The following is a 13,149-nucleotide window of genomic DNA, read 5'->3' as shown; positions in this document are numbered from 1 at the left end:
ACTTGGAGCAGGAGTCCTCCCACAACTGCAGGTTGTTTTATTTTCCCTCTTTTTCTGCTTTGTTCCTGCCATTTAAAGGATTTTTGTTTGTTTGTTTGTTTGTTTTTTCCATTGAAACATTTGTTGTGAGCTTTTGATTAGGCTGAAGACTGACACAACTAATGCTAGCAATTTAAACAGGGTAACTCTCAGGGAACCTATTTAGTTCTCTCGTTCTCCCCCTCCTCCCCCTCACCATCAATAACCACCACAGCCACTTTGCAAACCACATGCACCTTGCAAACCTTTTACAGAAGCAGATTCTTCCCTGACTAGCATCTGAATATATATGCAAGGTGAGTGTGTATTTAGACTTTGGGCTAGTGACAACAATTTTACTTTCCCACAGAAGGAAATTTGTGATTTCATAAGCAAGGTCATTTACTTACAGTCCAAGATCTTGGAATTTATGACAAGTCAACTGTGAATTGAATAATTCTTCCCCATCTGTTCCTTTTCAGAGATGAATTGACCCTGAAAGTATGGTGATGAAAGCTCTTTAACTTCTCTGAGATTGGGTCTTAACAGACAATGATCTGTAAAAAGAGGGGGTGATGGTGATATTTATTTTGATGATTGCTAACTAGCTCCTGCTTTGTGGTCTTCCATTCAATTGCATGTCTGTCATCTCTTCTAAATCTCACCAGCTCTCCATAGTGCAGTCAGGCCTGCTTGAGAGGTTTAGTTAAAACTTCAGAGGCATTAATTGCCCAAGGTTTCACCAGATGGTAATCCCCTGTCAATTAGGTGTGATGTTCCTGATATATCTGATATTATCTTTATTGAACGAAAATTAATTGACTTGAACTAGTGACAAAACATATACTTCAACCCAGGCTTGAGGTCACTGACTAGAAAGTCTGGATGAAGAATGAGAACTCTAGTTGCATAATTTTTTTTTTTTTTTTTTTGACCGAGTTTCACTCTTGTCACCCAGGCTGGAGTGCAATGGCGTGATCTCGGCTCACTGCAACTAGTTGCATAATTCTAAAAGCTGGTATGAGATATTCCAACTTTGAGCTTAAAATCCATTTAGGACATCTGCCATGTGAAATCCCACCTGTAGTTTTGGCCATAAGCTATTTTTACTGTTAATTATGACTTTAGGTTTACACTGAATTATTTTATGTTGATGTGCTACAGTTGCAGGACTTTTTCTTAGTTCAGCTAAAGATGGGGTTCTTTGTCCCATGGCCACGAATATTTAGGCTTGCAGACAATTTGTATGGTGAGTAAGACAGGGTTTTGTTGGGTGAAAAGGAAGAAAAGGGGGAAACAAGGACACCCCACAAGTCCAGAGGCCCCGTTAGAGTGTTTCCCACCCAGGTATCTCAGGTTCCACACAGCAAGAACAGGGGCCAGGTTCCCCTCTGCTGCAAATGGGCAATCTCCCCAAGGCTCTCCACCCCAGTGCTCAGGCTGGTTGGAGTTTTTCCGGGGACCCTCTCCCACCTGTCTCACTACTATTTCCTAATAATGGGAGGCCGGGCGCAGTGGCTCACACCTGTAATCCAAGCACTTTGGGAGGCTGAGGCGAGCAGATCACCTGAGACTGGGAGTTCAATACCAGCCTGACCAACATGGAGAAACCCTGTCTCTACTAAAAATACAAAATTAGCTGGGTGTAGTGGCGGATGCCCGTAGTCCCAGCTACTCGGGAGGCTGAGGCAGAAGAACCTCTTGAACCCAGGAGGCGGAGGTTGCAGTGAGCTGAGATCATGCAATTGCACTCCAGTCTGAGCAACAAGAGCAAAACTCCATCTCAATAAATAAATAAATAAATAAATAAATAAATAAATAAATAAATAAATAAAGGGAGACTACTGGCCTGGCACTAAAACGTTTAGGACGTTTTGAGTATTGAAATAATGCTAAGGCAGGGCACGGTGGCTCATGCCTGTAATCCGAGTATTTTGGGAGGCCAAGGCACGTAGATCACCTGAGGTCAGCAGTTCCAGACCAGCCTGGCCAACATGGTGAATGAAACCCCATCTCTATTAATAATACAAAAATTAGCTAGGCATGGTGTTGCACACTGTAGTCCCAGTTGGTTAGGAGGGTGAGGCATGAGAATCGCTTGAACCCAGTAGGCAGAGGTTGCAGTGAGCTGAGATTATGCTACTGCACTCCCTCCTGGGCAACAGAGTGAGACTTGGTCTCAAAAATAAATAATAACAATGAAATGAAATGAAATAAAATAAAATAATCCTAAAACAAAGAAAAATAGTATTAATAATAATTCCTAGCCCCTTTTGAGTGTTTACTAGATGTTAAGAGCTTTAAAATCTTTCAACAGCCCTGAGAGGCAGACTCTACTAGCATCACCCTCATTTTATAGATGAAAACACTCAGGCTTAGATTTTAAGGCTGAGTTAAGGCTTTGAGATGTTAAAATAGTGAATTACTTAAGACTACCTGTTGATGGGTGATGGAATCACGATTTAATATCGGCATTTTGACTCCAGTGACAGCAGGCTTCATCACTCCACTAGGCTAGTTCTCTAGGCTTTACCCCTAGAAGACCAGTGGAAATATATTTAAGAAATAGTACATAGAGCATGTGGAGATTCACACATCTATGTGTGTAAGCACGTGGGTAAGTGTGTAAGAAACTATCCCCAGAGTGTGTGCCTGAGACTATGTAACAGTGACCCATCTTTGCTTCCCTATGGTGCTTGCAGATCTAGGATGAATTCATCTGGACTTTCAGCAGATATGGTGGTCTTTGGAGGAACTTTCTCTAAGCTTAGCCTAGCTTTCTGTCCCAAACGCAACATTTTATTTCTGCATGTTAGGTTTCATGTGACATGTTTGTGCTACTAAAATAAACTCCCTCTTAAATATGAATCCAAATTTCTCATCAATATATTTTAGTACAATATGAAATTAATGACATTTCTAATTTGCTCACCAGTATACTTTAGAATGATGTGGAATCAGTAATAGATAATATATCATGTATATATATATGCATATATATATAGCTAAACGTTCATCTATTTATCTATCTATATATATACACATACTGTGTGTGTGTATATATATATATAATGCGTTATTTAGGAGGACAGTATACAAAAATGCTATTGAAAGCCATCTGTGCTGTGAAAGTCAATGTGTGTGTGTAGCTATGTGTGTAGTCATCTTCTAAGATATAAGGTGTTTTAAGACTATATGTTATGAAAAAGACCTTTTTCCTCAAAAATGATCCTAATTTGGAAAACAGGATGATAAAAGTAACTTTCACATATTATTAGACATGAAAATTTAATTAAGACATTAGTTATTTACCTAATGTTTTGTGTGTATGTATATCTATCTTAGCATATTTATGGCATAAATTATAGCTAAGGACAAAGGATGAAAAATGCTAAATTACTCTCTCTTTGTTCCTCATTTGCCAAGCAAATTAATGGAAACATATATCTCTATCATTTGACTTAAGAATCCCCCTTAAGAATTTAACCAAATAAATGATTTTAAAACTGTATACAAATATAAATATATGAGTATTCGGAAGAGCATTGTTGATAATTTTAAAAAACTAAAAATATCATTATGATGGTTGATTTTATGTGTCAACCTGACTGAGCTAAGGTATGTTCAGAGAACTGGCAAAACATTACTTCTGGGTGCATCTGTGATGGCTTTTCTGGCAGAGATTAGCATTTGAATTGATAGACTGAGTGAAGAAGATTGTTTTCAACAATGATGGTAGCCATTGTCCAATCCCTTGAGGGCCTAAATAGGACAAAAAGTGGATAAGGGGTTAATTTGGTCTTTGCTTGAGCTGGGACACCAATTCCTTCTTCACTCAGACATCAGTGACCCTGGTTCTCCGTTCTTTGGACAAAGACCAGAACTTACTCCAGTATCCCTGCCAACTCTCAGGCCTTTAGACTTGGAATGAATTGCACCATCAGCTTTCCTGGTCTTTCAGCTTGCAGAGTGGGACCTCTCAGCCTCCACAATTGCATGAACCAATTCCTATTACATATATATATGTAGATGGACAGATAGCATTTTAGGCTATTCTTGCATTGCTATAAGGAAATATCTGAGACTAGATAATTTATAAGGAAAAGAGGTTTAATTGGCTCATGTGTCTGCAGGCTGTACAGGAAGCATGGCTCTGGCATCTGCTCAGTCTCTGGTGAGGTCTCAGGAAGCTTATAATCATGGCAGAAGGAAAATGGGGAGCAAGCATTTCACATAGTGAGAGAGGGAGCAAAAGAAGCAAGAGAATCAGGGGGAGGTGCCACACAGTTTTAAACAACCAGATCTCACAAGCACTCACTCACTATTGTGAAGACAGCACCCAGCCATGAGGGATCTATCCTCATGACCCAAACATCTCTCATCAGGCCCCACATCCAACACCGGGGATTGTGTCCCAACAAGAGAATCGAAGGAGACATCCAAAATATATCAGATAGATAGATAGATCTAAGATTGGTTAAGAACCAATACATTGATTTAATTTAATGCAACCTAGCTTTCAACATATCATGACAGAATGAATTTAAGAATATGGAAACATGAATAATGCAAAAGCATATCAATGTTAAACTCTTAAGTTTAAAAAATAAGTTAATGATCCCAGCACTTCGGGGAGCCAAAGCGGGCAGATCATGAGGTCAGGAGATCTAGACCATATTGGCTAACACGGTGAAACCCTGTCTTTACTAAAAATATAAAACATTAGCCAGTTGTAGTGGCAGGTGCCTGTAGTCCCAGCTACTTGGGAGGCTGAGGCAGGAGAATGGTGTGAACCCAGGAGGTGAAGCTTGCAGTGAGCCTAGCTTGCGCTACTGCACTCCAGCCTGGGTGACAGAGCAAGACTTCATCTCAAAAACAAACAAAGAAAAAAAAAAGTTAATAAAGATGACAACATGAACTTATTTTTGAACAGAGTATATAAAAACTGATAGGAAAAATGTGAGGAAGCACATATAGAAAGATGTTTAGATACTTCTTTTTAGAGAGTTTATAAATGATTTCATTTTTTCTTCATAGTGATACTAATGTTTATATTTTGTTTAATCAATTAATGGAAAAAAGGATTTACACTTTCATGAGGGTTGGCTTTATCCTTATGTAAACTTTAGTTGTCTTTTTTTCTGATTTGCATGTTGCTTGAATACGTTATTATATAATTGTCAAAAAATATATAAAATACTTAGGATTTCATGATTATTATATTTTAAAACTGAATGAGAATTAGATAAATTATGTCGTTTAGAATAAAATATGTGGGGTGCTGCAGGATTCATATGTTTCCTAATTGTCCTTCCACGATAGGAACACAAACCCACCCATGGGCTTACCACAGTTGGAGAGATACAGATGGAGTGTTCTCTTGAAGGAAGCTTCACACCAATCTTCCTCCTCATTATAGTCTTCAAGCATCTCTCCTTCCTCTGAACAAAGTCCTTTGGGCTCATGATGTGATGTCCCGATTGCAGAAATGGTCCCTCTATCAACCTGCTACATCATAAAATTCAGCCTGATCACATGGAGAAAATGTGACCTTCTGAGCAATCTGTCACTCTGGATAAAGTATCTCCTTATTAGAGAAGAGACTGTGTGTCCTCAGGGTACTTTGGAACAGTCAGTTGCTAACTCTATACATTTTTCCTCATTGTAAGGTGAATAAAGGTAGAAACCTTGCTGTGAGTCATGATCCAGCTATGCCATCTGGTTCATCTAAGACTCTAAATAAGATGTCACCATCATTTGTCTAGAGAATGTCATTTGCCTAGAGAATATCTCATTCTGTAGAGTCTGAGATATTACATTAAGGCTACCGGTTTGTTCTTTACCCTAAATATTCTCTCTAGGCTTCTCTCTCATAATGCTTCTACATTTAATCTGAGAGAGCAATGCTTACACTAAAAGAGGGGCTCATGCACTATAGGAGGTAATGGTAGCATGTATATTGAAGGGGGCATATTCTCAGGCCAGCCTCCTGCCATGATGGTAAAGATGGGACATGAAGAGATCCAGCTGCACAGGCTCGGCAGCACTAGGGCTGGCTGCTAACTAGGTCCTCTGTACAGATCCAGGTGTTCTTGCAGGCAAAAAGTCCAGCCCCACATTTGGGCCTCAAGCAAAAGGCCATGATCCAGGCCAGCTGTTCATTCTGGAAATTCTGAGGTATGGCAGCAGAGAAGAATCCAGGCCCAGCAGTTTGGACGAGTGTAAGCAGACACACATTTGGCATCATGAAATGTACAGGCTAGGTAGCTAGATCATGGCCCTAAGGGAGGTTGCAAAGATAAGATTCCAGAGCTTGGAGAGAAACCTGAAGAAAACTGGACAGGGCCTCAGTTTTGTAGGGATTGAGATAATAGGTTAAAAGAACCTAGAGATATGCCTTAAGTGCTTTGGTTTGAATGAGACCTCAGGCCAGTGCTGGCTCACAAGCAAGCATGGGAATACTGAGCCCTTCTGTGCAAGGTTGGTCTAGGAGATGAAGGCAGATGATCTTGCAGGTGGCCATAGGGTAAAGAGATCAAGGCTGGGTGCAGTGGCTCATGCTTGTAATCCCAGCACTTTGGGAGGCTGAGGCAGGTGGATCACAAGGTCAGAAGTTTGAGACCAGCCTGACCAACATGGTGAAACACCATCTCTACTAAAAATACAAAAATTAGCCAGGCATGGTGGTGTGCACCTGTAATCCCAGTTACCTGGAAGGCTGAGGCAGGAGAATCGCTTGAACCTGGGAGGTGGAGGTTGCAGTGAGCCAAGATCATGCCACTATACTCCAGCCTGGGTGACAGAGCGAGACTCCATCTGAAAAAAAAAAAAAAAATCAAGTGAGCAGCTCTAGTGTTGCTTTCAGATGAAACCCCCACAGGAAAACCTGCCTTCTTTCTGAAGACCTGTGCCCCGGATCACATTTCGGTAATGAAAGAAAATGCTTCTATAAAGCTTCCTTAGTGATACCAACAAGCAAGTGTCACCCCGTCTTTGTCAGACCATTGGGGAAAATCCCTGACTTACAGAAATAACTTTGTTTTGTGATCTGCGCTAAGGTAACAAGGAAGAGAGACCCTGGTTTAACCTAAAGTCTTTGTCCTCATGATCGGGTCTCTCTGGTGTTCTTGCTACACCTCATGGGAAGAAAACAAATAATAAATGAGCCCTAGAAATAGAAGCATAATCTTTCTAGCCTGTCCATTGCATATTTATTTTACTGTTTAATAGTAATTTTTCCAGCTAGAATATAAGCCCTGTGAGAGTAGGGATGGTGCTAGTCTTATTCATTGTGTCCTTGGGGTCTGATGGGTTCCTGGGTGAGTCTGAGTAGTCACAGGAGGAAGTGATTTCAGGAAGCTATAAGAGATTTTATTTTTATGTTAGACTTACCAGACTGGCACATGGCTGTTGGATCTGGCTACTGCAGGAGAGAAGACAGATACTAGAGGCCTGAAATGCAGTGCGAGCTCATCAAGGAAGAACAGAAACCAAAATGGAAAAGTGAGTGGGACATGGGATGCAGAGTTGAAGCCTGAGAGAAAGAAGACTAGAGAGCCAGGCACCCCAGAGTGAGGCCAGTCTCCAGAGAGGCCTGAGATGGGGACAGGCTTGGAGGAAGACAATTTCAAGTGTTCTCTTAGTAAAAGGAGCTTTCTCCAAAAAAGTGAGCCCTTCCAGAAATCCAGTTTCTCATCTCATCTCATCATATAGTGATGTTGTTGATGGTAGGTACCCGACCCTGTCTCGGAGTAAGAATGCCAGTCATCAGGAACTCAACTGAGGTGATATTTGAATAATCAATTAAAGCAATAAGCCAAAAACAAAAGTAATTGCCAAGGACTGAATGACTTACTGCAGTAGTATAATCAAGAGGTCAAACTAGAGTTGAGTCAAAGTACTGACTTCCCTCTTTCCATTTCCTTTCATGGAACAGAACACCTATAGGAGGGTGTCACTGCCTAGCGAGTCCTGAATGCAAAACTCACACAGTTTATGGACCTTGGGACCTGGCAGAGAGAGGAGCTGCCACCAAAGTGGAAAAAGGATAGGAATGGATTCTCCCCAGAGCCTCCAGAAGGGGCTGTCAATAGATGAACACCTGGGTTTTGATCACATGAAACTCATTTTGGATTTCTGGCTGCAGAACTGTAATGGAATACATTTCTGTTATTCAAGCCACCAAACGTGTGGTAATTTGTTAGAGCATTCATAGGAAAATAATACACCCTCTGCCACCAGCACCTTTGTCCATGCTACCATAGTCTAAAAATGGTTTCTATAAAGTTTCAAGAGTCTCCTAACTGGTGTCCCTAATCCACATTATCCCCCAAACCATCATTTCCTACATTACACGTAAAAAGAACATTACATCTAAAAGTCATCTCATGATCTCTGATCATGTCATCCACTTTCCCTAGCTTCTACCACTTCTTCAAAGGTTTCTCATTGTTCCTAAAATAGAAAAGAATTTTTATGACAGTTACATAATTTGTAGGCACCTTCATGGTCTAACTACTGGCTATCTCTCCAGCTTCATCTTACACTCCTCTTTCTCTTTTTTACTCAAGCAAACCAGCCACATTCATCTGCTCTATGCCTTGTGCACTCCTTACATTTCCTGCTTCATCATCTCTTCTCTCTCCTACCCACCCACATTTCACCCCAAATCATCTTTGATGTTATAGTATTGGGGGAACCAGCCCCCAATATTTCAACATAGGTTCTTTCTATTTTTCCTAAGTGTCAGCCGGTCTGAGAAATAAAGAGAAAGAGTACAAAGGGAGAAATTTTACAGCTGGGCTTCTAGGGGGTGTCATCACATATTGGTAGGATTGTGATGGTGACCTCGAGCTGCAAAACCAGAAAGTTTTTATTAGGGATTTTAAAAGGGGAGGGGGTGTATAAACAGGGAGTAGGTCACAAGGATCACATGCTTCAAAGGGCCATAAAGATCACAAGGCAAAGGCAAAATTAGAATTACTGATGAGGGTCTATGTCCCACTGTGCATGCATTATCTTGATAAACATCTTAACAGGAAATAGGATTCGAGACAGACAACTGGTCTGACTAGAATTTACCAGGCTGGAATTTCCCAATCCTAGTAAGCCTGAGGGTACTGCAGGAGACCAGGGTGTATTTCAGTCCTTATCTCAACCGCATAAGACAGACACTCCCAGAGCAGCCATTTATAGACCTACCCCCAGGAATGCATCCCTTCCCCAGGAATATTAATATTAATATTTCTTATTATTATTAATATTTCTTGCTGGAAAAAGAATTCAGCGATATTTCTCCTACTCACACGTCTGCTTATAGGCTCCCTGCAAGAAGAAAAATACGGCTCTATTCTGCCTGACCCTGCAGGCAGTCAGATCTTATGGTTATCTTCCCTTGTTCCCTGAAAACTGCTGTTCTTTTTCAGGCTGCACTGATTTCATATTGTTCAAACACACACAGGTTTTACAATCCATTTGTACAACAGTGGTCTTGAGGTGACGTACATTTTCAGCTTACAAAGATAACATGATTAAGAGATTAAAGTAAAGACAGGCATAAGAAATTATAAGAGTATTGACTGGGGAAGTGATAAATGTCCATGAAATCTTCACAATTTATGTTCTGAGACTGCAGTAAAGACAAGTGTAAGAAATTATAAAAGTATTAGTTTTGGGAACTGATAAATGTCCATGAAATCTTCACAATTTATGCTCTTCTGCTCGGCTCCAGCCAGTCCCTCCATTTGGGGTCACTGACTTCCCCCAACATTACAGCTCATCTTTCCGTACCTTCTCTGTCATACTCCTACCTCCCAAAGTCAAAACAATCTATGTTATGGTTTCCTAACATAATATACCTCTGAAGTTATACTTTTAATTAGTATGTGTTTGTGTGTGCTTGTGTGAATGTGTGCCTGTCTCCTCTCAGAGTGCCAGCTTTCAGAGTATAAACTCCATGATGGCAAAAATAATTTATGATTGTTCCTTCCATTATATCCTCTAACCTATCATAGTTGATGCTCAATCCATTGAATAAGTCAAATACACATAAATTAGGAGACTGCTGTCCCAATCATGGCTGTGCCACTGACTAGGGTGTTTCCATTAAAGAAATATCTGTCTTTTCTTATTGAAATTGATGTGTGCACAGTGCAAATCTCACCCACTGGGGAGTCTAACCATTTGGGAATAAATCATGTAAAGGGAGTTCTTTGTTTCTGGAAGATTGAATAGAGAGAATTGTAAATATTGCATTTGTTCCCATTTTCCAGATTAAATAATTGAGAATGAGAGAAGGCAGAGGTTCTATTCAGCATCACCCTCTAGTGGGTCTGGTTGCAAACTCAGATTTGTATACACTAAAATCACTACATTTCCTTAAATTCTTCCTACTAACTCCTTCACATATATATACATACACATATTTTATATGTCTCTGTGTGTGTGTGTGTCTGTGTGTATTCAGATACACAGAGACAGTAGGTTATATATTGGGAGTATGTATATATGTATGTATATAAACACATACACAGAGAATAAGATGACATATATGTATATGAATATAAATAGCTATATATGTATATATGTATACATATATGTATAGATATTATACACATATATTTTATATACATATAAAAATGTATGTATATAAATCTACATATATTATGTGTATGTGTGTATATATGTGTGTATTTACGCATAAATGTGTGTTTTTATCTATATATATGTGTGTGTGTAAGTGTATAGTCTCTCAAATAGACTATAATAAACTCTTTGAGCAAAGGGGCAGTGTTTTATAATTCTATGTTAAGTCTAACTGAAGCCCTAGACTGGTGGTCTAATGCTTGGAGAATCTTTCAGGTATAGAGCTGGTGATCAAGGCAGCCAGATACAAAACCCCTGACATCAGGAGAGTCAGACACTATAGGGCAGAGATTATTTGCTCACTGACAGGTAGAGAGGTTAACTGGATCACTAAGTTCCCATATTTTCTTTGTTTCCCACAACCCAGTATGTAGCACCTGTAAATAAATACGGCATTAGACAGCTGTGCAATAAAGTTTTTAAAAATTCAAAATCTGCTTTTAATTCCAGTGTTAATTAAAGCCAGACTTCCCTTAAAAACTTAGGAGGAGAGATTTGCTCTCAGCTCACTCCCTTCCATTCTTAATAGACATACGAAGATAGACCTTCAGATGCATAGGTTGGAAGAAAAGTTTAATCCTCTCTAAGTCATATCAGGTTGAGTTGTGAAAGAACCTTACATATCCTGACATCCTCTTCAATTGGCTCCCCTAGTATGACCATACTGTTGTTTCCTGAGAGACTAATGCTGCTGTAAAGAAACTCAATATTTGATAAGCAATTTCCTGAGAGACTAGTGCTGCTATAAAGAAACTCAATATTTGATGAGCAACATTTGATGAGCAAATGAGAAAACCTCTATTATTTTCAAGAAGTAACAAATAAGCAACAAAAGTAAGGCCCAGAAAGCTTCAGAAAACATACTGCTTGGGAGAGGAAAAAAAGAAAAAAAAAATGCACTTTCTCTTTTGTACTTATATTCTCTTACATTCTTGATTGTACTTGAGATATTCACTAATCCTGTCTTGGTCCAGATCCTTTAGAGGCTAAATATCAGATGTGTAGGGTCAGCTTCCAGGAGGGTCATGACAGAGAACCTCTCTTGGCTGAAACACTAACTTCAAACCTGAATTTCAAGTGATTACGAGGGATACTAAAACAACATATGGATCTTTTTTTTCTGGAGAAGAGTACACACTGGGTATTAAGGGGTTCTAGAATCTGACTACTTCCAATTTTGTTCATCCTGCCTTCATACAAGAGTAACAGCCCATTCTTGGATGGACAGTGTAGAACTTATAAACAATTTCATTTATAATGCTTTAGAGTAACTCCATATTGAAGTTACCTTGCAATGAATCCTCTGGGAATTCAAATATTCCCTTTATTCTGTGAAAATCTATGACTCAAAACTATGCTAATTTATTGTATGAGTTTACACTGGTATACGATTACCTACAGCTTACCTGTAGTTCAACTCTACTCATCCTTATTTATGTGTGTGCTTCATTTTTAATGGTGAGTATTAATTTCATTTTAATACTCAGTGTCTTTTGCTATTTGGTCTGTGCCTTTTTGCTATCTATGTGTCTTCTTTTTTTCCTGAAATCAATTGCTTCATTTGTCACTTCTCATGTTGTCACTCTAAAAATAGGATATAGAAAATGCAGTTTCAAATCATGTAGCCAATTAGCACTGGAGTTATCACAGCCTGACAGCAGGCAAAAAGGAAAAAAAAAAAAATCAAAACTATTTAAATCATGGCTTTAGTAACATCCCAGGACCAGCTGTGAGAAGAGAGGTTGTGCATGCCTGTGGCAGAAAAAAAACACCAGAGTGGGGAATCCCAATTAACTGGGCAAGTGAAATTCAAAATTCATTACTTTCTTTTTTTTTGAGATGGAGTCTGACTAGGTTGCTCAGGCTGGAGTTCAACCCGCCTCCCAGGTTCAAGCAATTCTCCTGCTGAGGGCTCCTGAGTAGCTGGTCTTACAGACAAGTGCCACCATGCCTGGCTAATTTTTGTATTTTTAGTAGAGACAGGGTTTTGTGATGTTGACCGGGCTGGTCTCAAACTCCTAACCTCAAATGATCCTCTTGCCTCAGCCTCCCAAAGTGCTGGGACTACAGGCCTGAGCCATCGCGCCTAGCCCAAAATTCATTTTCTTAATGCATTTAGTTTGTTTTTGTATTATGTATTTCTGATGGAGAAGATATAAAAATAAAACTTGTGAGTAAAATTATTTCTGAATGATTGTACATATATCTAGAATTCAAAATATTTTCAAAGGAAACTCCAAGACACAGGGCAAATATTTTCGTTCTTTATATTTTGTAGCTTAGCTGCCAATCATTGAGGATTTCAACCCAAAATAGGCTATAAGTCCATTTGAGAGACATGAAGGGCCTAAAACTAAAACAAAGCAAAACCAAACTTCAAGTAGTCTTAATAGGAGGAGGGTCTACCATTGTCTGTTCAGTTTCTACATTCAACTCGAGTAACACTGAGTCTTTCTAATTATTTGCTTTGAGGGATACTAAGATTCA

General features: G+C 39.4%; 1 long non-coding RNA gene across 1 annotated transcript in view; it reads right to left on the bottom strand.

Annotated features, from left to right (window-relative positions):
* LOC104655541 overlaps window positions 1–13,149 on the bottom strand; it is a 198,056-nt gene that overhangs the window by 172,434 nt on the left and 12,473 nt on the right. Inside the window, exon 2 of the long non-coding RNA XR_746990.2 lies at window positions 429–575. This is a non-coding gene — a long non-coding RNA (uncharacterized LOC104655541). The remainder of the gene's footprint in view (window positions 1–428; window positions 576–13,149) is intronic.

This window comes from Rhinopithecus roxellana, chromosome 11 (assembly GCF_007565055.1).
Source record: "Rhinopithecus roxellana isolate Shanxi Qingling chromosome 11, ASM756505v1, whole genome shotgun sequence".
Lineage (NCBI taxonomy): Eukaryota > Metazoa > Chordata > Mammalia > Primates > Cercopithecidae > Rhinopithecus > Rhinopithecus roxellana.
The sequence above is the reverse complement of the archived record's forward strand: the minus strand, read 5'-3'. Positions and strand labels throughout refer to the sequence as shown.